General features: G+C 37.2%; 1 protein-coding gene across 4 annotated transcripts in view; it reads left to right on the top strand.

The window, feature by feature from the left end:
• Positions 1-22,801, top strand: part of SOX5 (SRY (sex determining region Y)-box 5) — a 592,387-nt gene that overhangs the window by 473,481 nt on the left and 96,105 nt on the right. The gene's annotated exons all lie outside the window — the stretch shown is intronic.

The raw sequence follows: 22,801 nt of genomic DNA, 5'->3' as shown, positions 1-22,801 counted from the left end.
AGGGTCTCTATGAGTCGGAACTGACTCCATGGCACATAACAACAACAACAACAACAACTGACTGTAATAGTAATGCTGCTGTTGTTGTTAATTGCCATTGAATCAATCATAAGTCATAGAAAACCTGTATAGGGTTTCAGAGGAGCAAGGGGTGGGTGTGAACTGCTGACCTTGAGCTTCGAAGTCCAGTGCAGATCCTACAGCGCCACACCAGGAGTCCGTGATGGCAATGACAGTGACATAAACAACTAGCAAAATTTAAACTAATGTTTAAATTACAACAGCACGTGCAGATGAAACTACATGATTCAGTGCGCCATTACAATGGAGTAATAATGACAGCTCTGATCAGGATGCAGTGTTGGTGGTGGTAAGTAACATGAGAACTTTGAAGTGGGAAGTGAAGTGGTAGAATGTTAGGAACAGCAAACAATGAAACAGTAAACAGGAGGAGAACCAGATTCAAAAAGATGGCTAAATTTCAGCAAAACATCATAAAGCTGCAATCATCTTTTCAAATAGTGGAATATTTTGGTAAATGATTTTGAAAAAGATGATAAATTTTATATTTCTGTTTGACTCAGAATGAAGACTAAGTAACAGTTCACTGTTTTTAGACGTAAGGTATCCTAGACGTCCTTCGAAATTCTTGTTGTTGTTGTTGTTAAGTGCCATCGAGTCGGGTCCGACCCATAGCGACCCTGTACAGGGTTTCCGAGGGTGTAAATCTTTACAGGATCAGAAACCCTGTATAGGGTCGCTATGAGTCGGAACCGACTCCACGGCACATAACAACAACAACAACATGTTACAAAGATTGATCAGATGGGTGTCCTATACCCAGGTTACTTGTAGTAACCTGTAGTCGACATTTATAGAGTAAATATTTATTGAAAAATAACTGAGTGGTCATACTATATGATCCAAAGTCATGTTTTGTTTTTTTTAAGAGTTATGATACAAAGTCCTAAGTATTACTAAGAGGTAAAATGTTTGGAAGTTATTGGAAACAAAGATTATTACCTTTAGTGAGACATCATAGGAAAGCTCGCTGTGGAAAGGGCAACTGAAATGGACTTTCAAGGATGAGTAGAATTAGACATACAGAACGCATCTAATGTAATTATTAGTAATTTTTAACAGTATCATATCAGTAGATATCATATTTGATAGTCACCATACAGTGACATGATCATGTAGCGATATGGTGATAATAATAGTGGTAGAAGTAAGACTATTCAGAAATAAGTCTGTTTGGGGAGCCAAGCATAGAACTAGAAGGGAATCAGGGAAGAGTCAACTAATATGTTTCTCTTGGCTTAGAACATGAGAAAAACAGATTTTAAATGCCTTTGAATGTTTGTTAAGATCTTATGAACATGATGTTATGAACATATATAACTTTCTATGAAAGAAGTGGGAAGAACCATCATAAAGTGATAGTTTCTGAAATAACTCAAGGAATTAAATACATACACAAGAGGCCTTCAAACAGGTTTTGGAAAAATTCCACTATCTTTCAATTCCATTTTCCCACAAGCTTTTTGAAGCCTCCTAGTATCTGAGTATGTACTGGCACAGTTGAATTTCCCCCATATAACAATACTAAAGCTTTTGCTGAATGACCTAGAAGTTTGCTTCTGCTCTCCATTTCATAAATGCCATATTCAAATGTCTAAAAAGTAAGAGGGTAAGAGTCATCACAAAATTGCAAAAAAGATGCAGATAGAAAAAGATGAGAAAATACTGGAAAAGAAAAATACCAAGTTTGTTTTATTCTTTTCTAGTATCCTTTCAGCTCTACATGTATGCTTCTCGTAGTTTCTTTATTACTCCAGAGGGTGAATTGGGAAAGAAAAGGAATCCATTGGGAATCCAACTTCCATCGCTCCAGAACACCTAAAGTCTTTTCCATGCTATCGAGATGTAAATGCTGTTGGAATTTTAACATAACCTAGGTTCAAGCTTACCAGCTGCTCCTTGGAAACCCTATACAGGGTCACTATGGGTTGGAACTGACTCGACAGCACTTCACAACAACAACAACAGTTTAATAATTGAGAAAGAAATAAAATATATTCAATATTAGGGTAAAGCCATGATTCACCAGCAATATACATAAATATATAGTACAAAAAAAAATGTGATATTAGGGAAGGCACATGCACCGCATTTAAGAACTATTTCTGCTTTTTAGTGTACCTTGCATGTTCTGTACTTTATGTATACTTAAGGCTCAGTCCTGGTGGGGCACTGTGGGCTAATGCGTCAGACTGCAGAGTCACTTGAACTGCAAGGTTGTTGGTTCAAGCTCACCAGTTGCTCCATGGAAACCCTTTACAGGGTCGCTATGGGTAGGAATCGAGTCGACAGCACTTAACAACAATAACAACAAGGCATAGTCTGCTTTTCTTTGGAATTACAGTAGCATGTAACTTGTAAAATTTGATAATTATTATAGCATATAATGAATACATTTTAATTTTCAAGTAGCAATGAGTCAGAAATGACTCAAGGACACTTAACGGCAACAACAATGGACCAAAACTTTTAATGTATCACATATACCAGACATGTTCAAGTAAAATAAATAGGTGTTGCAGCATGATTACTATCATACACAAACACAAGAACCATTATTCTGTTTTTCCTTGATTTTTTAATCTGATTTCATATCATGTTTCATAATGATGCTTTACATTAGAGCATATTATTTTATGGTTTTAGGGTATATAGTTCTCTTTTAAATGACTCATAGATATCACTTGTGTAAATAATTTTGAAAGTTTCTTTTTATATAACAATCAGCCTAAACCATCTATCCATCTAATTTGTTCAATCATTTATCCATCTATTCAAATCGTCACTGAATAGTTGTTACAAAGAAACTTTCTTAGGGAACCATGTCAAACACAAAAATGAGTGAAGGTGTGCTTTTGCCTGCATTAGGAAACTGCTATCAGAGTCATGTTTTTAGATATTTATAGAACCTCTGGTGTGGAGCTATTGGATAAGCACTGAACTGCAAAGTTGTTTAAGCAGCAAGGTCAGCAGTTCAAACACAGCAGTCACTCCTCAGAATCCCTAGCAGGGTGGGGAACATCTGGCCCATAAAATCATTTGGTCTGGCCCTGCCAAGGCAACCACAGTTCCAGCCATCACATTGCTATTGTTATGAAGTGCCATTGAGTTGGTTCCGACCCATAGCGACCCTGTATAGGGTTTCCAAGAAGCAGCTGGTGAGTTTCAACTGTCACCTTTTCAGTTCAATGTCTTTGCAGTCTGGCCCACAGCACCACACCAGGACTCTAGCCATCATATTAGATGTTGAGTTATTTAAATGTTTGACCAAACATAGCAGGCGAATTTTTAAGTTGATAATTTTGTATGGCCCATCAATGATGTTATAAATTTTGGTTGAAAAAAGGTTCCCCACCTCTGCAACAGGGTCATTGTGAGTCAGAATCAACTTGACGGCACTTAACAACGACAACAGAACCTATGGACTAGGTGTCATAGACTGATTAAATCTGTCACGTTAAAGTTCTGTCACATCATATGGCCTTGCTTAACTCCATTTGCTTTTTGTAGTTGTTAAGTGCCATCAAGTCACTTCCAACCCATAGCGACCCTGTATAGGGTTTCTGAGGAGCAACTGGTGAGCTTGAACAGCACTAGTTACATGTACATATTTTATTGCTCTGATAATACACAATTTGAAATATCATAGAGTATACCTTTAATATTTGATTGCTTCTTCAAATTAGCCCTTCATGAACTTTCTACTATAGAAAGCTTAAGAAAACTATGGATGTTTATTTCTTTACATCAGCAATTATTGAAAATATGCAAAGGGTTTGGTCAAGAAAGATGTTCTTTTGTTTTCTTAATTAGCAACAATGATTTAATAAACAATGACCTTTCTTTGCTTGTGTCTTCTAGCATACAGTTTACAATTACAGAAAATATTTCTTAAATGTGCTTTTGTTTTATTTCAACAGTAAGATTTAGTGGATTAAACATAGCCAGGGTAATAAGTATTACCATTGTCATCTTAATGAAGAACATGCCCCTAAAAAATATAACTAACAGTCAATAAAGAGGATCCATTGCATTATATGAATTTAGTTTCTTATAGCCTAGAAGTGACATTTATACATAGCATTATAAATTTTTGACTTCACAAGGCTCTTTTACCCATGTACAATAACTATCATTTATTATCATATTTATGGTTTTAAACAATCAGTTATTAGTGTCTTGGGGCTATTTTGTGTTTGTTTTACTGGTAAATTTGCATGTCTATCGTACTGTAAAATAGAAATATATTATTAAAGATCTTCATGTTGTCTATATAGTTCCTGGTATAAACCGAAATGATGGTTTAAATTGAAAGTAGATTTATTGTTTGCAACAATGGAATTATGTATCACATGCAAGCAATGATGTCAGGATAACGATCTTATTGGCAACTGTGAAAAAGCAGCACTGCTGTTCCCTGAATTGTACTGCCTGCCCTTCTTCCTAGGTGTTCCTTTGCCTTTGACTCACAACTCCAGAGAAGGACACAAACAAAACTTATTTGCAATTTGCAAAAAAAAAATGGAAGGGGGGAATCAGAAAGGAGGGGGCTCCAAAAGACTGTAAAATTGTACAGCATGAGTCCTCTGATGCATGCTGTTTTCAATCTGCTGTGTGCCAGTTGGAGACTTGGGGAGTGTGTGCGCGCGAGAGAAAGGATAATGCTGAGAAATGATAGAGTGGCTGTGACCTCCAAACTCAGCCTGGAAATCCAAGACATTGATTTCACTTAGCATTCCTGCTGAGAAATCTGGCGGAGTTCAGTTGTAATAAAAGAACAAGATTCTGTTCTAATGGTAATGGCGTATGACAGACATATCACTTTGTCTGTCCTCGGCACCAGAGAGAGGAGAATTGGAGAAAGGTCACCTGACCTACCTGCAGTGTTGTAAGAGTTCTGTACTGAGCTTTGAACTGCTGACTAGGAACATAATTATTTATAATATTAAATGATAAAGAAACCTTTAGAGGACTCGTGTGAACCTCTAAAAACTGCACATAGGAACTATGTTCTGTAAATGTGAAAATACGAAAGGAAATCTAGTCTGTTCAAAGTCTGCATTGGAGAACATGAATAACGATATTTGTTGAGTTATATGTCCTCAGACTCACTGTTGGATAACTGTTTGCATTAATGCTGGACATATAACCATTAGTTAACTTCTCTCTCTCTCTCTCTCTTTTTTAATAACTTCATTTTACTAACAAGAAAAATAAATTTTCCTTCTGGTCTAGTTTGCCAAACCTCAATGAAAGAGAATTAAGAACAGGAACTGGGTTTTAAAAATTCTCAGGTTTTACATCCCCACCCTACCAAAACATGTACACTTGTCGCTAACAGTGATTAAAATTTCAGTTTTCTGGATCCTGTTTGCAAAAATGTGGCACCAGCCATTCCTCCCATAGTACTCTACTCAACTTGGTTCAAAAACCCATTGCGGTGACCACACAGAACTCGATACATACTCATGGTTATGGGGTTTATTAAGGAAATTTACAATTTGGGCTTAGAAATTCTCCGAGTACAGTTGTTCTGGTTAGGGCAACCTCTCCACGACCAAGTCCACTGGTAGGCCTCTCCCTGTCTGGCCAATGTTACAAAGCTCTTTTAGGAGATCTGATTGATGCCCAGAGGACGCTCCATCCCCCCATAAACCTTATCCTAAAAGCTCTTGGTGTTCAGCAAACTTAGCTCTGACAGTCAAATGCACCCCACTCAGCAAGCAAACCTCCTGCCCAAAGTCACTCTGCTTTACTTGCTCGAGGGTTTAGGAAGCCCACTGCTCTGTCTCAGGCTCTGCTGCTGCTGCTCCTCTTCCACTCCTCCAGTGTCCCAGCTCTCTGTCCCTGGGTTGAGGAGGTTCAGTGTTCAGAGATGCCAGGGTACAAAGGACATGTTCCATACCTGGCTCCTCTTTGATGGTAATAAGAGTCTCTCCTCCCATTCTTGAGATGGCTCATTTTATACCCATGCTCAAGTTTCAAGTTTTTCCAATTTCAATTACTTCTGCTAACATCCACAGTTGAATCATATCATCTTATAAGTGTCTTCTCCCTAACTTTTCTTATGCAGATTCGTGAGGAAAGGAGTTGTTTGGTGGGAGCAACAAACTTTAAGGCTAAAAGGGATATATTACATAATTCACTACATCTTACAAAGTACTTCAGAATTATTTTTTTCATTGATCAACAAAACCAAATATGTGTAGTTCTTCAGAGATAACCTTTATAATTCACGTGCTTCTTCACAACCAAGCTTATAGTTAAATATTGGTAAACGGCTTTGGATGAAAGTCTGGAATCTTGAACCTTAGTGTATAAGATGGGCTGTTTATAGGAAATCTTTAAAGATTTTTCTTACTAAAGAAAATTATTTGTTTAAGATATTGTTTAGCAGTTGTTGTTCAGTATAGTCGAGTCAGTTCCGATTCATAGCGACTCTTTATAAGGTTTCTGAGGAGAAGCTGGTGGGTTTGAACTGCCGACCTTATGGTTTGCAGTCCTATGCTTATCCTACAGAGTCAAACCAGAAGTCCCATGTTTAGCAGTTTAAATTCTTAAATCTCATATATAGCAATACTGTATTGGATCTACGTCTATGTCTTGGTTTGTTTACCATTTATCATTCTAACACAGGATGGGCCAATCCTGATTACTCAGTGATTTCATTGTTTGCACCACATCACATTTATTTTATTTAAATCATTTTGGGCATGTCTTGTTGCAGTCTTTTAAGAATTTAGGTACTCTTTAAGATAGTAACTTATCTTGATAAATTTTGTTATTTAAGGATAAATTATGTCTTCCAGAAATAGTAGAGTTGATACCAATCTTGTAATAGTTGGAAAGTAGAGAGTTTTTAATCCATTTCACACACACCACACACACTTTTTGTTAAAGAATTGACTTGTAAATGTCATGTTATCAAGAAATTTCCCTTGTCGTAGGTATGCTAGACATCGGAACTTCACATTGTTAGTGTTTTGTCACTGTAAAATTAGTCACCTCTTGAGAAACCTTTAAGAGTAACTTGTAAATACTACTACATGTCTCTCATCACTGAGGAAAACTTACATATTGACTGCAGCAACCAAGAGTTGTTCATTTGAAAAGCTGATGATGAGAGAATTCCTGGGTGGTTTTCTCTTAACCTTGCTATGACCCTAGTCATATCCCTAGTCACAGCTGTATCCCTCTCAATGGCAAGAACACACATATTGTCCAAATCAATTTTTTGTTCCTTTCAAATATTACTGGCAGTGATGGTCCCATTTGCTCAGCAGTAGCACCTGGGAGTTATGACAAGGAAAAGAAATGTTTCTATTGACAAGCTCTAACCAAGTGACCAGACACAATCAGATTCTTTGAACTGCAATATCCTTATAAATACTGCTTCAAATTCAGAAACAAGGACTGTAACTTTATTGTTATCTAATGATCTTTCACAGCTGCAGTGATGAAGTTCTTGCCCAGTTTGTTAACTATTTGTCTATATTAGTGATGTCAGAAGTGCCAGTGACTCTTATTAGTACACCTTTTTGTGTATTTTTTCCTGTAATGACACCAATCATGTCGTTTCTTCAGGCTACCAAGTAAACAGTTTATCAGTTCACACCAATCTGCAGGGTAGAATTTTAAAGTTTAATATTATGAGTCACAAACTGCGATGCACGTCTAGTCAAGGCTACTTAGCAATATACTCAGCGTATGAGAAATTAGAGGACAATCAAGATTCATCCTGGTTGAGAGTTAATTTTGCCAAAAGATCTTGGTAATAAAGGCATTTTTAGTAATGTTGAAGTGTTTTATATTCAACTTGTGGGGAAAGGAAGAATTTAAAAATACACATACAGTATAAACACAACCAAGTCAAATCACCACCAATACAAACTATAAAAGTATTTTTAATGTTATGACAAACACATACTTTAAAGATAAAGAGCAAAACATCAAAGAGGGTTCATAAATTTGAAACAGTTCAGGAAATGTTATGTCTGGGTTAATGGTAAATGATATTTTTTTTAAGTTCAAAAAGGAGTGCCCAATATAACTATAAATTCATTTAGTGTTTTTCACATTTAATCTAGCCATGAGAAATGGTGGATAATAGTAGTTGCTAGAGATATTACTTGCAATATAGAGTACTACTATTTAACTTACTCTTGGAGCTTTTCAAAGAAAGAGCTCAAATAATCATTACTCAATAATCATTAGGGCTTGGACTGGTCTCTGGATGTGGTATATTTTAGTAATCCACAGTGCTGAATCAGGATTAATAAAAGAAGAGCTGCCATTTATCTCTGTATGTCAGCATCAAATAAAATCAATGATCTATCCTGAAACTGTTGAACCTAATACTTTTATAAGTTCAGATTAAAAGTTTAGAATAGACAGGGATGTTAAACTCAGCTAATTTGGTTCTCATTGAAGTCAGTCATTTTTTACTCATATGTTTTAAACTCTGCTTGGCATAGCAATCAAATATCAGGATCTCCCAAATACCTTGCCCCATATCATTGCTTTATGCTGTGTTGAATAGTTGCTGTGTTTCCCCTGCTCTCTCTGTATTCCAGTATCGATAAAAGAACTATTTTGTGAGCCTTTAAGATGTGATGTGGATGGGCCACCCTCAAGAGGTACATGCGTTGATGAAGAATCACTCCATAGAGTTAAACTGTAAATGTGGTCTATTATCATTATGATTACTTCATGGGTGAGACATATTTACCGTGGCTATAGTATAGTCGCCCTGTCATTTTGTATAAAAGTGTTTTCTTTTTGTGGTCCCATGTTGCTGAACTGAAATATGTTAAATGAAGTGTTATCAGCAGAACCCCTGTGAGGAGTTTCTTCCTTTCCTTTTTTGTCTGAATTCAGTTTACAGGAATCGTAAACAGCTAGGTACTTCAACAGAGACTTTTCTGAGCTCAGTGATATTAAATGTCCAAACAGATTATTTGGTGATGCATTGTTATAATAGGAGGAAGAGAATAGAAGTGGATTTCATCACATTTGTGACATAAACACCACAAAATTATGAAAGAGACAGACTAAATGTAATATTAACATTCAAAGGAAAAACAAAAGTACAGAAAATATGAAGAGGGATTTAAGTAATGTCCTTCAAAATTAACTGGCTAGGGCTTTGTTTCCCATTATTCTGATTTTGTTATGACAGAAATCTGTCTTGAACACAGCAGCCAGCTCTGATGAGCCATGTCAAAGCTTTTTAATAATGCAAACCATAGGGAACTTGAGAGGATGGTGAGTTTGTGCAGACACAGGGATATCCACAAAATCACTTTTTTTTTTTTTTAAGTGAAAGATGCCACCTAAAATAGATTGAACCCAAAGACCCAAAGTGCTGTGTGTTGAAAAACATTTTACATTTAAACACCAGGCAGTCGATGCTAAATAATTTAGGGAGGAAACATGTTGTTGTTGTTGTTAAGTGCCGTCGAGTCCGTTCCAACCCATAGCAACCCTATATAGGATTTCTGAAGAGTGGCTGGTAAGCTTGAACTGCCGATATTGTGGTTCAAACTGACCTTGCAGTCCAGCTTATGAACCCACGGGGCCACATCATAGAACCATATAAAGAGACATCCCTATGTAGAAGTAGCAAGTACAATCACTATGAACATCTTGGCTAATTATACCGAGTCATTACTTTAGACACTGAAAAAGCAAAAGTACACTTCTACAGTTATCTTGTGTTTTGGAGAATCATTTATCATTGTGTCTTCCTAAACCATGTTGTTGTTAGATGATGAAGAGTTGGTTCCAACTCATAGCGGAGTTATATAGGGTTTTGGAGACTTCCTTGTGATTCACAGTCCAGTACTTACACCATATGGAGCCATGAGGCTCCCTGCTAAACCATACTTGAAATCAATTGAAATCCTGTGTTTCATATCCTTATTGACCATTGCCTCACTTGAGCTGTTGATAATTAACCACTTTTCTTCCTGTTAGCTCCCAACTGTACTGGAACTATCTGAATAGAGAAGTGAGAAGTGAAAACCTGACGCACTCCTCCAAGCTTTACAGCACATTTTCTCTCTCTCTCTACCTCAATCAATGCATTCTATCCTCTACCTTACACCACTTAGAAAATAGAAAGAATTTTGGCAGTTTATCTTACAGAGGTGCCTCAAAGTATAGATTTATTTTGAAAATGATCATTTTTATGTCATTTATGTTGCACATTTATTAATTAGATTTTATCAATAGTTTTTTTTTTCCTAGAGAAAATAATTGCATTAATAATTTTAAGTATTAGAAAATGAAGATGGGAAATATAAATACAATAATTAAGCATAAGATGTGAGAGTCAAGAAATAGAAAATTAACTCAAGAAGACAGGTTCATAAATGGGCTAAATGGGACAGAGGTAAAAAAATGATGTAGGCACAGCTTTATAACAACAGGGCTCTGGAATACAGAGACTGAGACATGGATGGAATGGGGAAAGGGGGGGAATAATGTTAAGATGCTTGGCTATCTTTTGAACCTTGGTTTTCCTTGCAATATATTATAAAACAGACACTGGAGGGGGAGAGAAAGGAATAACCATAAATATCAACATGGGAAGCTTGTTAAGCCCATCTTCTGCCTATAACTGATTAGAATACCTAAAATGGGGCTACAGTGTGTCCAGGGAAGGAGGTTTACTGAGGAGCCTCTGCATTACATGGGAGTATAGGTGGAAGCCCGAACCACAAACAGACCTTCAGAGACGGGAAATTTCCCCCTGAAAGGACAAGCAGACCAGCCGGGAGCAGCTAGAAAACCAGAAGATACCTCTTGAAAGAAGGACCTACAGGAAAAATACAAAACAATAAGGGCAGTCCGACGGTTACCACAAGAACATACAGGTGGCTTGCCCAGGAGACTTCAAGGCAAGTGATCGGATCCTCTCAGTGCAAATTCTCTTCCAAGACTAAGACGCAAGGGAAATATACACTTTGACTGACAACCACGCACGTCATCCAGAAGGGGAAGTGACCGGAGAACATCAATGAAGGGGCGAGGTAAGCCCTACATCGTTCAGCAAACTACTGTGAACCCGGATGGAGACCTGGTCAGCCAGTAGCTAGGCAACATCTGGGGACTCTTGGGATCAGGGTCAGTGACACAGCCACAGAGGTCTAGAGTGGAGAGCGGGGTGGCCAGCCGATAAAAAGAAGCCACACTTGCAGATGATGCCCATTTGACTGGACTTCAATAACTGGATAAACAGAGCTCAACCCTAAGAAGAAAGAAGAGGGAAAAAGCATCACCTGATACAATTCGATAAACATGACCTACATCTATAAATGCAGTAGCTCAAAAGAGAAAACAAGTCCCTTCTGTAAGAACTATACCCACCCCCTCCACACAAAGGGTAGACAGGGATGGGCAACTTGGACATTGGCTACCCAAAATGGGGGGAGGGTTACAAAGGCAAGAAGTGACTGGCTTACAAGCTTTCAAGAGGGAACCTAGATCCAGAGGGCGTGGAGGAAGGTAGAGTCTCCAGGGAGTGGTGTCCAGCCTGTCCAGGAAGGGCTGATGAAACGAAATATAGATGGGTCTCTTGTGATGCAATAGTGAATAATTGTTATCAGCACTGATTGTGAGGGTTGGAAATCTAAAGATGGACATTTTGTAGCAAAGAGGGTTGTGATTAACTTATCAGTCTAGGAGTGGAGGACCCTGGGACCATCAATGGAGAAGAGCAAAGAGCGGAATCCTACCCAGAGAGGCAGTGAGGCCTGGGATGGAGGCAGAGAAGACAACGTCAAGAAATGGTGGGGCTGGGGGCTCAGGATCAGGAGATGGAAAGGGGCTGAGGACTGTGGCGGGGGGGTGCAGGCTTACAAGGTACACCCCTTGGTTGGGTGAGGATGCATGAACAGGATGATAACTATGCCAATGAAATGATGGATGATGGAATGAATGTAATGCTGATGTTCTCACATGTAGACTATCACACAATTCACAATAGAACATTAAAAAAATAAAAAGCTGAAGTGAGTAGAGAGAAAATCATTGTAATGAATCAAAGTGTATGATTTGTTGAATGTAAACTGATGATCTGCCCTGTAAAATTTCACTCAATCCACAATAAAACCCTTAAAAACAAAACAAAACAAAGAAAGAAGACAGGTTCAAAATGCAAAGGATTCCGTAGTTTCATTTTTTCAAACAAAATGTTTCAAACATTATTGATTAGGATAAGAATACTCCGATAAGAAGGAAGACCAGATGATCTCCAGTCCTACACACAACAGCCTAGTCACAACATCCTTTTACCTCTGCCTAGACTACTACAGTGACATGGTGCTCACCGCTTTACAAGGTGGCTTATTTAACTAAGAATAACTCTTTATATCACCGTGTTCTTATTTAAATAGTACTGAGATAAACTTTTCAGGATATGGACTTGTGATTCCATTGAATGGCAATTCTGAGAATATCTCAGTTACAGAAACCCAACTCAAATTGAGTAAGCAAACATGACAAGATTTATTGCATTTTAAAAAGCTATACTGGCTTCTGGTGAGCTATAACCAGGGCCACCCAAAATATTCCACAGAACTGGTTTCTTTCTGTTAGCTCTGTTCTCCACATGAGCTTCATTCTTAAAAAGCCTACCCCCCTTTTTTGGTGTCTATAAACAACCCTCTGTTTACATCTACCATTTATTGATTCAACAAATATTAATGTATGCCTATCATGTGCCAAGTTCAATTCAAGACAGTAGAGCTACAGCTGTGAACAGAGCAGTTTGTATTTTTAAGATTTTTGCAGTCCAATTTGAAGAGACAAATTATAAGCAATTAAACAAATAGATAATTTGATATATTGGTAAGAACTGTGAGAAAATAAAACATAGTAAAGAAGTAGACCAGGCCTAGGGAATATGGAGAAATCTTCTTGAGACAGAGCTATAATGAAAGCCCTCTGACACCTGACTCTTTAGAAAAATGAGTTTATTAAGGTCTGGAGAAAGAGTATTCTAAGCAGGAGAAACAGCAAGTGCAAAGGCCCTGATGTGTAAATGAGAAGGAAGAATCAGAGTTTAGAAAAAAGATGTGTGGTGAAAATAAAACAAGAGTGATAAGATATGAGATTGGGGAAGAGAGAAAAGCCAGAATTTGTACAACTGTGTCACAGGAAGGGGTTTGAATTCTGTTTGGAGAGCATTCATTTTTTACAGGAAATGATGTTATCTGATACATAGTCTCATCTTTATGCAGATTATCAGACTGTTGTAATTATCTATTCATTCACTATCTTCCTTTAAGTGAGATGTCTTTGGAGCAAAGGAACATTTTCTTCTACTGTCCCCTAGGCTGATTAATTATTCCTTTGTACATACTGCTAACCACAAGGTCAGTGAGAGAAACTTAAGACTGGCTTCTCTTGGCTTTACAGCCTGGGAAATCCTATTACAGGGTTGCTGTGAGTAAGAATCGACTCCATGGTCGTGGGCTTGGTTTTGGTTTTTATGGTCCTTTAAGGAGCCCTTTCTGCTTCCATAAAGATTTACAGTTTATACAGGGTCACTATGAATCAGAATACTTATCCACTGTTGGTTTGAACCAGAAGGTTGGCGGTTCAAACCCATAAGCCGCTCCTCGAAACCCTGTACATGCTTGTTATGAGTCAGAACCGACCTGAAGGCACTTAACAACAACAGGGAGTCCTGGCGGTGCAGTTGGGTTACTGGACTTGAACTGTAATGTTGGCAGTTCAAACCTACTGCTAACTGTAAGGCTGACATTTCAAACCCACCAGCTGCTCCGTGGGAGAAAGATGAGGCTTTCTGCTTCCATAAAGAATTACAGTTTATATAGGGTCGCTATGAATCTGAATCAACTCAATAACTATGGGTTTGGTTTGGGGTTATAATACTTTAAACAAACTCTGGAATTGGAGCCTTGAATGGCATGGTCGGGCATTACTTTTGGAGAGATAAGACAACTTAATTCAAATATCTATAAAGTGCCAATATTGTGTTCAGAGTTCTTAGACTTGAAGTATAAACCCACTGCCTTTAAGTGAATGCCAACTCATAGTAACCCTATAGCACACAGAGTAGAACTGTGCCCTGAGACTGTACATCCTTATGGGAGCAGACAACCTCATCTTTCTCCCATGAAGCTCCTGGGGGGTTTGAACCTTTGCCCACGAACCTTTGCTTATCTCACTGTGTTACTAAGGTTCTTGGATCTAAGGATTGCTGTTGTTGTTGTTGTTAAATGCCATCTCGTTGATTCTGACCCATAACAACCCTGTATAGGGTTTCCAAGGAGCAGCTGGTGAGCTTGAACCACCAACCTTGTAATTCAAATGATTTTACAGTCTGATGCATTAGTCCACAGCACCACACCAGGTCTCTGGACCTAAGGATAGTGATGAACAATTTAGACAGAGCTCTGGCCTCATGGAGCACAGTGTATGCAGTGAGGGATATGGTGAGGAATTCAGACAGAAAGAGACAGTCATGTACAATTTATTAAGCATTTGTATATTTAATCCAGAATGTCCTCTGGCTTTTATTCCAAATCACTTACTTTACCGGTATTTTTTTCCCTTTTTTTTTTTCTTTAGTAGTATAAGCACACACACACACATACACAATCAATGGTAGCACTAACCACCTATATGAAGCAAATTAAAAGGTTGTTTTTAGAGTTTTCTTTCTGTACTATCATGAGTGTTTTTAAATGGTCATATGACAAAACCTAATTCCTATATGCTAATACTAAGAAAAGTTTGGAACTCTAATTTTTATTTATACCTTTTGAGAAGGTTAGCAAATCACATAAAAAAATTAGACCCTAATTTCTAATTAATCAGATTTTTATTCCCCCCCAGAGCTTTATCATCTAGCTTAATTTAAACAAATTTGCCAAGTCCAACAGACTTTCAACTATTTTTAAAAATCAGTGAAAATCTTCTACACTATCTTAAAATAGCTTCAACAGAGTTGTTTTTAAAGTGAGATTAGCATAATTTTCATCATTGGGATAAGCTTACAATCTCCTGAATTATATTTGAGAGGACAGCTACCTTTGAAAAAAAAATGTATTTTGTTTTCTTTTTCCTTCTCTCTCTCCCTCTGCTTACTGGATACTTCTTAGCTGTATTTGAATATTTGATTGTCTGAGCCAGAATGAATCTAAAAAGTTATATGACAATGAAGTCCTGTTAACATTCATAAAGTTTCTTGTTGCTGCTGATAGTCATCTGAAGAACACAGTCATTTGTAATTATGATTCTTTAAACAAAAACCACAAATTGTATGACTTGATTAATATTAATGTTAAATGTTTAAAAACTGTCTTTAATAGAGGTACAGTGAGTGGCATAATTTATTTGAATAGAAATACTGCCTACAGTGTGCTTAATATGATAGAAAGAATTTACAAGCTCTTATATACTTAATCAGAGTCCTGGTGTGGTGCTGTGGGCTAATGTGCCAGACTGCAAAGCTGTTTGAACTGCAATGTCGGTGGTTCAAGCTCACCAGCTGCTCCTTGGAAACCCTGTAGAGTGTCGCTATGGTTTGGAATAGACTCAATGACACTTAACAACAGCATATACTTTATCTAATGTATCCTGAAGTTTAAGAGTATAGGAAACACATTATAAACACTTGCAATATAGAGTTGTTGTTCTTATGTGCTGTGGGGTCAATCCTGATACCTAGATGAGCAGTACTTCCCCCATAAGGATCCTGGACTGCAGTCTTTATTGTAGTACATTACCAGGTCTTTCCTCTCATGGAGCTGCTGATTGCTTTTAGCCACCAGCCAGCCTTAGAGTTAGCAGCTGAATGCTTAACCATTGTGCAACCAGGGCTTCTTGAAATATAAAATAACACATGTTAGTATTTTTTCTTTGTTTGTTTGTTTTTAAGGAAAAAGGGTTTCTTTTTTATGTTGTTGTTGTTATTGTTAAGGCTGTCCATTCAATTCCGACTCGTAGCTACCCTATATAAGGTTTCCAATGAGCAGATGGTACATTTGAACTGACGACCTTGTGGTTCGCAGTCCTGTGCTGAGCCACAGTGCCAACTCTTCATTTAATTGAAAATATAGTTACAATTCTTTCTCATACTGAAATCAGAATTTGGCTCATTGAACTTACAAATAGTAAATTTAAAAGTGTACTAATTAATGTCAGAATATTAAATAATGCTAAGATGAACGTAGTTACTAGAGTGTTGCCTAGAAATCAGTGGTGGTAGTTGTTGTGTACCATGGTGTTGGTTTTGGCTCATAGTGACCCTGTATAGGGTTTCTGAGGCTGTAAACCTTTAGGGGAACAGAAAGCCTCATCTATCTCCCATAGAGCAGCTGCTAGATTTAAACTGCTGACCTTGCAGATAGCAGCCCAGTGTGAAACTTACCATGCTACCAGGGTTCCTTTAGAAAGCAGCATTCCTACTAACATGCAAGAACTAAATATCATGAACACTTAGGAATTTCCTTAAGGCTGAATCATTGAGTTACGTGTCCTAAGGACATCATGGAAGCAATGTACCCCTTTCATCCATTCTAAATTTTTCTGTAGATAATACAGTGGTATGCATGTGAACCACAGACATAAAATTGCAATATCCGACATCTTTTAGCGGAGTCCTGTTGTTGAGCTGTAGGTTAATGCGCCAGACTGCAAAGCCGTTTGAACTGCAAAGTTGGCGATTCAAGCTCACCAGGGTCGCTATCGGTCGGAACGGACTTGAAGGCACTTAACAACAAATATCTTTTAGCAGTTGTTCATCCAATTCCAGATGATCGTATTACGTTGGATGACTTTCTCAGAACCCAGCAGTTAAAAAAATATTATTTTATTTGACGCTAGAAAGAAGATCTCTAAATTTAAATTCAGAAAATCTAAAGGCCAGAGTTTTTGTTTCATAGGTTTCACATTATCAGAATAATATGAAGTAAAACAAAATGTACACTCAAATAGAAAAACATTTATTTTCTCCTAGGTTGTTTATCAATACCAGAAAAGGCTAATAATCTCAAATTTTCATCAAATTATAATTTTTAATTAATTTTGTTATAGTGGTTTGCAAAACTAATTATCCGTATTGAAACTCTATGAGATTGAATTTAAATGGAGCCTTTCAAGAGCCAATGAATATTTTTTTCTAGTTTATTATATAATTTGAGTTGTTAAGGTTTGTTCTGCAATTTTGATGACTTTTGGCAGTGTGGGTATTTCATAAATAGGAAAAAGAAATTGAGATCAAAAATAGAAAGGATGAAATACTGCAAAAATTCTTGTCTTGTGGTATTTTCAGTAGCACTTAAAATAATACAAGAAAAAAAAATGTTGTGATATATAAAAGCATTATGACAGCAACAGGAATGTCCTTAAATAGGTACAGATTTGTGTTTCCTTTATTCAACCCTTTTTGAGGATCAAAGTTTCATTTTAAGTCAGCGGGAGCTCAGTATTCAGGTCAACCCTACATGGAAATAGGGCAAGACAAGAATTTTGCGTCAAATGATGGAAATGTTAGCCTCTGATAGTGTAATGGTTATGAATCGGGCTGCTAATCTCAAGGTCAGCAGTTCGAAACTACCAGCTGTTCCGTGGGAGAGAGATGAGGCGGTCTGCTCTCGTAAATATTCACAGCCTCGGAAACAATGTGTAGGGTCACTATGAGTAGGAACTGAATCCACAGTACTTACCAACAATTACCATGCAAATAGTGCTGTCAATAATCCAAAAAAGAAAAAAGAAATGATGGTTCTGATACAATGTTTATAATGAAACTTCTGGATAATTTTTGTTTGTCTTGTGTTTGCTTGCCTTTTTCTGTTAGCATTTATAGAACTACATTGGGCTATTATATCTGGTATTACCATTTATGAAGTAATTGGAGAAAAAATCAATTCCACATAAGATTGACCATATTAGAAATGTTTCATTTCACCCACTGGATTTTAATGAACTGACCTATAATATGCATTCAATAAATACTTACTAGATTTAATGTATGTATTATAGCAGCCTAAATATCTGTAACATAGACCGAATTTTTAGTGGTGTAGTCTTCATTGCTGATTTTTGCAGTTACTTTCCAAAATACATGATCTAAGAGAATATGTCTTTATAATGACTTTATAAAATTCACTAATATATTTTTTAGTTATTATCAGACAAATTTATTGTTCTTAGTATATAATCATGTACTTTTCTTGAATTTTTGGGATGTATAAAACATAAAACAATAAATTGAGAACAAATATTAAAATTTTCTAGTTTAATTTTTAATATTTAAATATAACACATGATGTAAAATATAACATACAATTATTAAAATAACATATAATTAGTAACATTAAAATATAACATATACCATTTGGTTATATGATATGGCACTGTAGAATGAGCAGTAGGTTACAAGGTCTTTTTAAACTACAAGGTGGGTGGTTCAAACTCACCAACCATTCATTTGAAACCCTATACAGGGTCACAATGAGTTGGACTGACTCAGTGCACTTAACAACAAAACAGAATATTTAATAATTTTATAAATATTGCATTGAATATTTTCATTTTAAATATCTTTAAAAAATACTTGAATCTTATTTTACAAAACAAGAGCCATATAAAGTATGCAGTTCATGGTCTGTGACTTATCCTAGAGCACATGTTGCTGTTGTCAGGTGTCTTTGAGTGGGTTTCAACTCATAGTGACTTCGCATAGGGTTTCTGAGGAGCAGCTGATGGGTTTGAAACTCCAACCTTGGGGCCAGTGCATTATCCTGAAGTACCCTACCAGGACTCTAAAGATTATATAGTCCAGTTAGAAAGGAAGAATGGGAATGCCTTCCTTTGGAAACAGACATGCTGATAATTTGTTGCAAGCAGTAGACTTTACATTTTATTTGAAATAAAGTGAAATGTTTCTTCATTAGTTATAACATTCAAGTCTGGAACTGAAATCAGCCCCAGGGATCAACTCTGAGCCAAAAATCAGACAGTCCTATAAAGTGAATAACACCAAGGAAGAATGTAGACCTCAGTACAATAAGCCATAGGAAACAAAGGGCATCATGTGCCTAAAAACAAAGCTCAGATAAAACAGAAAAGGGCAGGAAAGAAGGACAAATGGAAATGGGGAACCCAGAGAGAAAGTAAGAAGAGTGCTGTGATATTCTAGGGGTTGCAGATAATGTCATAAAACAAAATGCATATAAATTGTTAAATGGAACACTAATTTACTCTGTAAACTTATACCTAAAATGCAAAAGAAGTTCAAACACAGAATCTCATAATGACTATAGTGTTCTCAGATTTCAGAAATAACTTTTGGAAGATGTCAAAATAGCATTGATACAATAAAATTTTAATGGGGAAGACAGACAAGCAAACCAAAGATTAAAATGTGATGTGCTAAGTGTTACTGACCTTTTTAAAGTGTTGAAGAGCAAAGATGTCAGCTTGAGGACTAAGGTGCGCCTGACCCAAGCCATAGTATTTTCAGTAACCTCATATGCATGCAAAAGTTGAACAGTGAATAAGGAAGACCATAGAATTGATGCTTTTGTGTTATGGTGTTGGAGGAGAATATTGAAAGTACCATGGACTGCCAAAAGAACCAATGGATCCATTTTGGAAGACGTGCAGCCAGAGTGCTCCTTGGAGGCCAGGATGGCCAAACTTTGTCTCTCATACTTTCGACATATTGTCAGGAGGGACCAATCTCTGGAGAAGTATATCATGTTTGGTAAGGTGGAGGGTCAGAGAAAAAGAGGAAGACCCCCAGTGAGATGGATTGGCAACAGTTGTGAGGTTGGCCCAGGACCAGGCAGTGTTTCATTGTGTTGTGAATGGGGTCGTTATGAGTCAGTACTGATTTGATAGCACCCAACAACAATAGAGTGTCACTGATGAAGTAATATGGAGAAAAGGAAGAAAGTTTCTTGTATAACCTAGGAGAAATGGTGCAAAAAGGAAACACTTCTCATTTGAGAAGATTTTTGAAGGAGAATGGAACAGTCTGTGCCAAAAAAATAATCATGAAAGAGTAGTGTTGAATTTCATCTGAATGATTAAAAAGAAATTGAGGTTGACTCCATTTCCATTCTAATACATATCTAGGAATTCTGGTGTGGCGCTGTGAGTTACTGCGCTGGATTGCAAAGTTAGTTTGAACCTCAAGGTTGGCAGTTCAAGCTCATCAGTCACTCCTCAAAAACCCTATGCAGGGTTACTATGGGTGGGAATTAACTCAACAGCACTTCACAACAACAACAAATACATATCTAGAAATTTGGAAGTGAATTTAAGAGAATTGAAAGTGTGAAGATGAGATTACCTAAAGGTTGAAGTTTCCCCTTCTTAAAATGTATACAGAGGGTTTCAAAAAGTTCTTAGGAAAATGGAATAGAAAGATAATGGAGTTTTTACACAAACTTCTTGAAGTCGCCTCATAACCTAGCCTATTTTGTTGGCTTCATTTATAACGCTGTCTGGCTTCCAGTCCCAGAAATTTATCCTTACTTATACTTGTGCGGCTGTGTTGGTTAATGTGCTGGACTGCAAGGTCTATTTGAACCACAAGGTCTTCAATTCAAGCTCACCAGCCACTCCTCAGAAACCCTATAAAGGGTCGCTATATGTCAGAGCCAACTCAACGATACTTAACAACAACAACAACAATGCAGCATAGTAGACTATAAACTGGGTGGCTAACTGCAAGGTCAGTAGTTCGAATTTACCAGTCTCTCCATAGGAGAGCAATGAGGTTTGCTGCTCCTGTAAAGATGTGAAGCCTTGGGCCCTTATATAATGTCACTATGAGTTGGAATTGACTCAAGAACACTTAACAACAACAACATGCTTGCTTATGTTTGTATCAGTCTAGCTTTCTGCATTGCTTTTGCCCTTCTCACTCTACTTTCTTTTCTTGTCTAGCATTTACACATAAGATTCTTCTCAACTACTATCTTTGCATAGAATTGAATATTCCACCATATATCACCCACTGCACAAAGACACACACTATTTGTATAGTTCCAAAGCATCTTTATAATACTGTGTTGCCCTTGTCTCCACTTTTATGACTCTGGGTCCCTTGAAAGTAGGGATCATATCTTATTCATCCACAGCATCTTGCATGTATATTCATTGATCTGTTGTTATTGTTAGCTGCTATTGAGTTGGCCCCTGACTCAATGATTCGGTGGCAGAGTTCTCACTTTCCTTGGTAGGGTTTGATTCCCCACCAATGCCCTTACCCATTAGCAGTTACCCCTGCCTGTCATTGGTGGTTTGTGTGTTGCTCTGTTGTTGTACGAGTTTCAGTGGAGCATCCAGACTAAAATGAACTAGGAATCATTGTGCTACTGCTGATAAAAGAAAATAGGCAAATAAATAAGCATACTAGTGGAAGTAAGCTAAGAAATGATCTGCAAATGGGTGGCAATTTGGAACTCCTTAGGTGAATCATCAAAGGTCAGTGGTTTGTTTGGATCATTGAAGAATATTATCAGTGCATCATGAGAAGAATGAAATTGTATCTAAGAAATCAATAAAATTATACTCTGTAACAAGACCAGGCTAACAGATTAGGGAATGTAAAAGTAGGATAAGCTGGATTTAGGAAATATTAGCGTTCTGATCACTAGAGAGATATTTTGTGTTGTGCTGTTTTTGCTGCTGCTGTTGGTAGGTGCTAAGAAATCTCTTCTGATTCAATCAACCCTATGTACAACAGAACGAAACACTGTTTGGTCTTATGCCATACTCACATTCATTGCTGCTTGGACCCATTGTTGTAGCCACTGTGTCACTCCATCTTGTTGGAGGTATTCCTCTTTTTTGCTGACCTTCTACTTTACTACGCATGATGTCCTTTTCCAAGGACTGTTCTCTAGATATACATGTCCCAAGTATATGAGACAAAATCTCTCCATCCTTGATTCTAAGGAGCATCTCAGACATACTTCTTCCAAGACAGATTTATATTTTTAATTCTGACAGCCCACAGTATATTCATTGTTCTTCCTTGTCAACATCTTATGCAACAAATCTTGTCAGGTCTTCCTTTTTCCTTTTCCAGATTCTGCATGCATATCAAAGTACATGGGACATCAAAACTGGTCAGTAACTCACACTTCTCATAATACTCCCTCCCCCAAATGTATATATGTATACACATACACGCACACATACACACACACACACACACAAATATATACACACCAGTAGGTTTCAAAAACTTCGTGGAAATATTCTATTAATTTCCATTGATCCACAATTTTTTTTTTTAAAGCCCTCTTGTATATTATGGTGGTTGGTGGTGGTTATGTGCCTTGGAGTAAGTTCCAACTCATAGTGACCCTGCATAAGGTTTCCAAAACTATAAATCTTTATAGGAACAGAAAGCTTCATCTTTCTCCCACAGAACTGCTGGTAGTTTTGAACCGCTGACCATGAGATTAGCAGCCTGACTCCTTTTGTAACCACTACATTACCAGAGCTCCTTTTGTGTATTATATATGTATAGATTTTTAACATGATGAAGTTTCAAAAACCTCATGGAAAAATTCCATTATCTTTCAATTCCATGTTTCCATGAACTTTTTGGAGTCCCACTGAATCTACACATATAGATACCAAAAGCAAAACTGTTGCTATCAGATCTATTCCATCCTATGGTAAACCCACACGTCATGAAGTAGAGTTGCTCCTTAGA

Source organism: Chrysochloris asiatica, unplaced genomic scaffold, assembly GCF_000296735.1.
Source record: "Chrysochloris asiatica unplaced genomic scaffold, ChrAsi1.0 scaffold00098, whole genome shotgun sequence".
Classification (NCBI taxonomy): domain Eukaryota; kingdom Metazoa; phylum Chordata; class Mammalia; order Afrosoricida; family Chrysochloridae; genus Chrysochloris; species Chrysochloris asiatica.
Note: the sequence above shows the minus strand (reverse complement) of the source record. Positions and strands in the feature narration are given on the sequence as shown.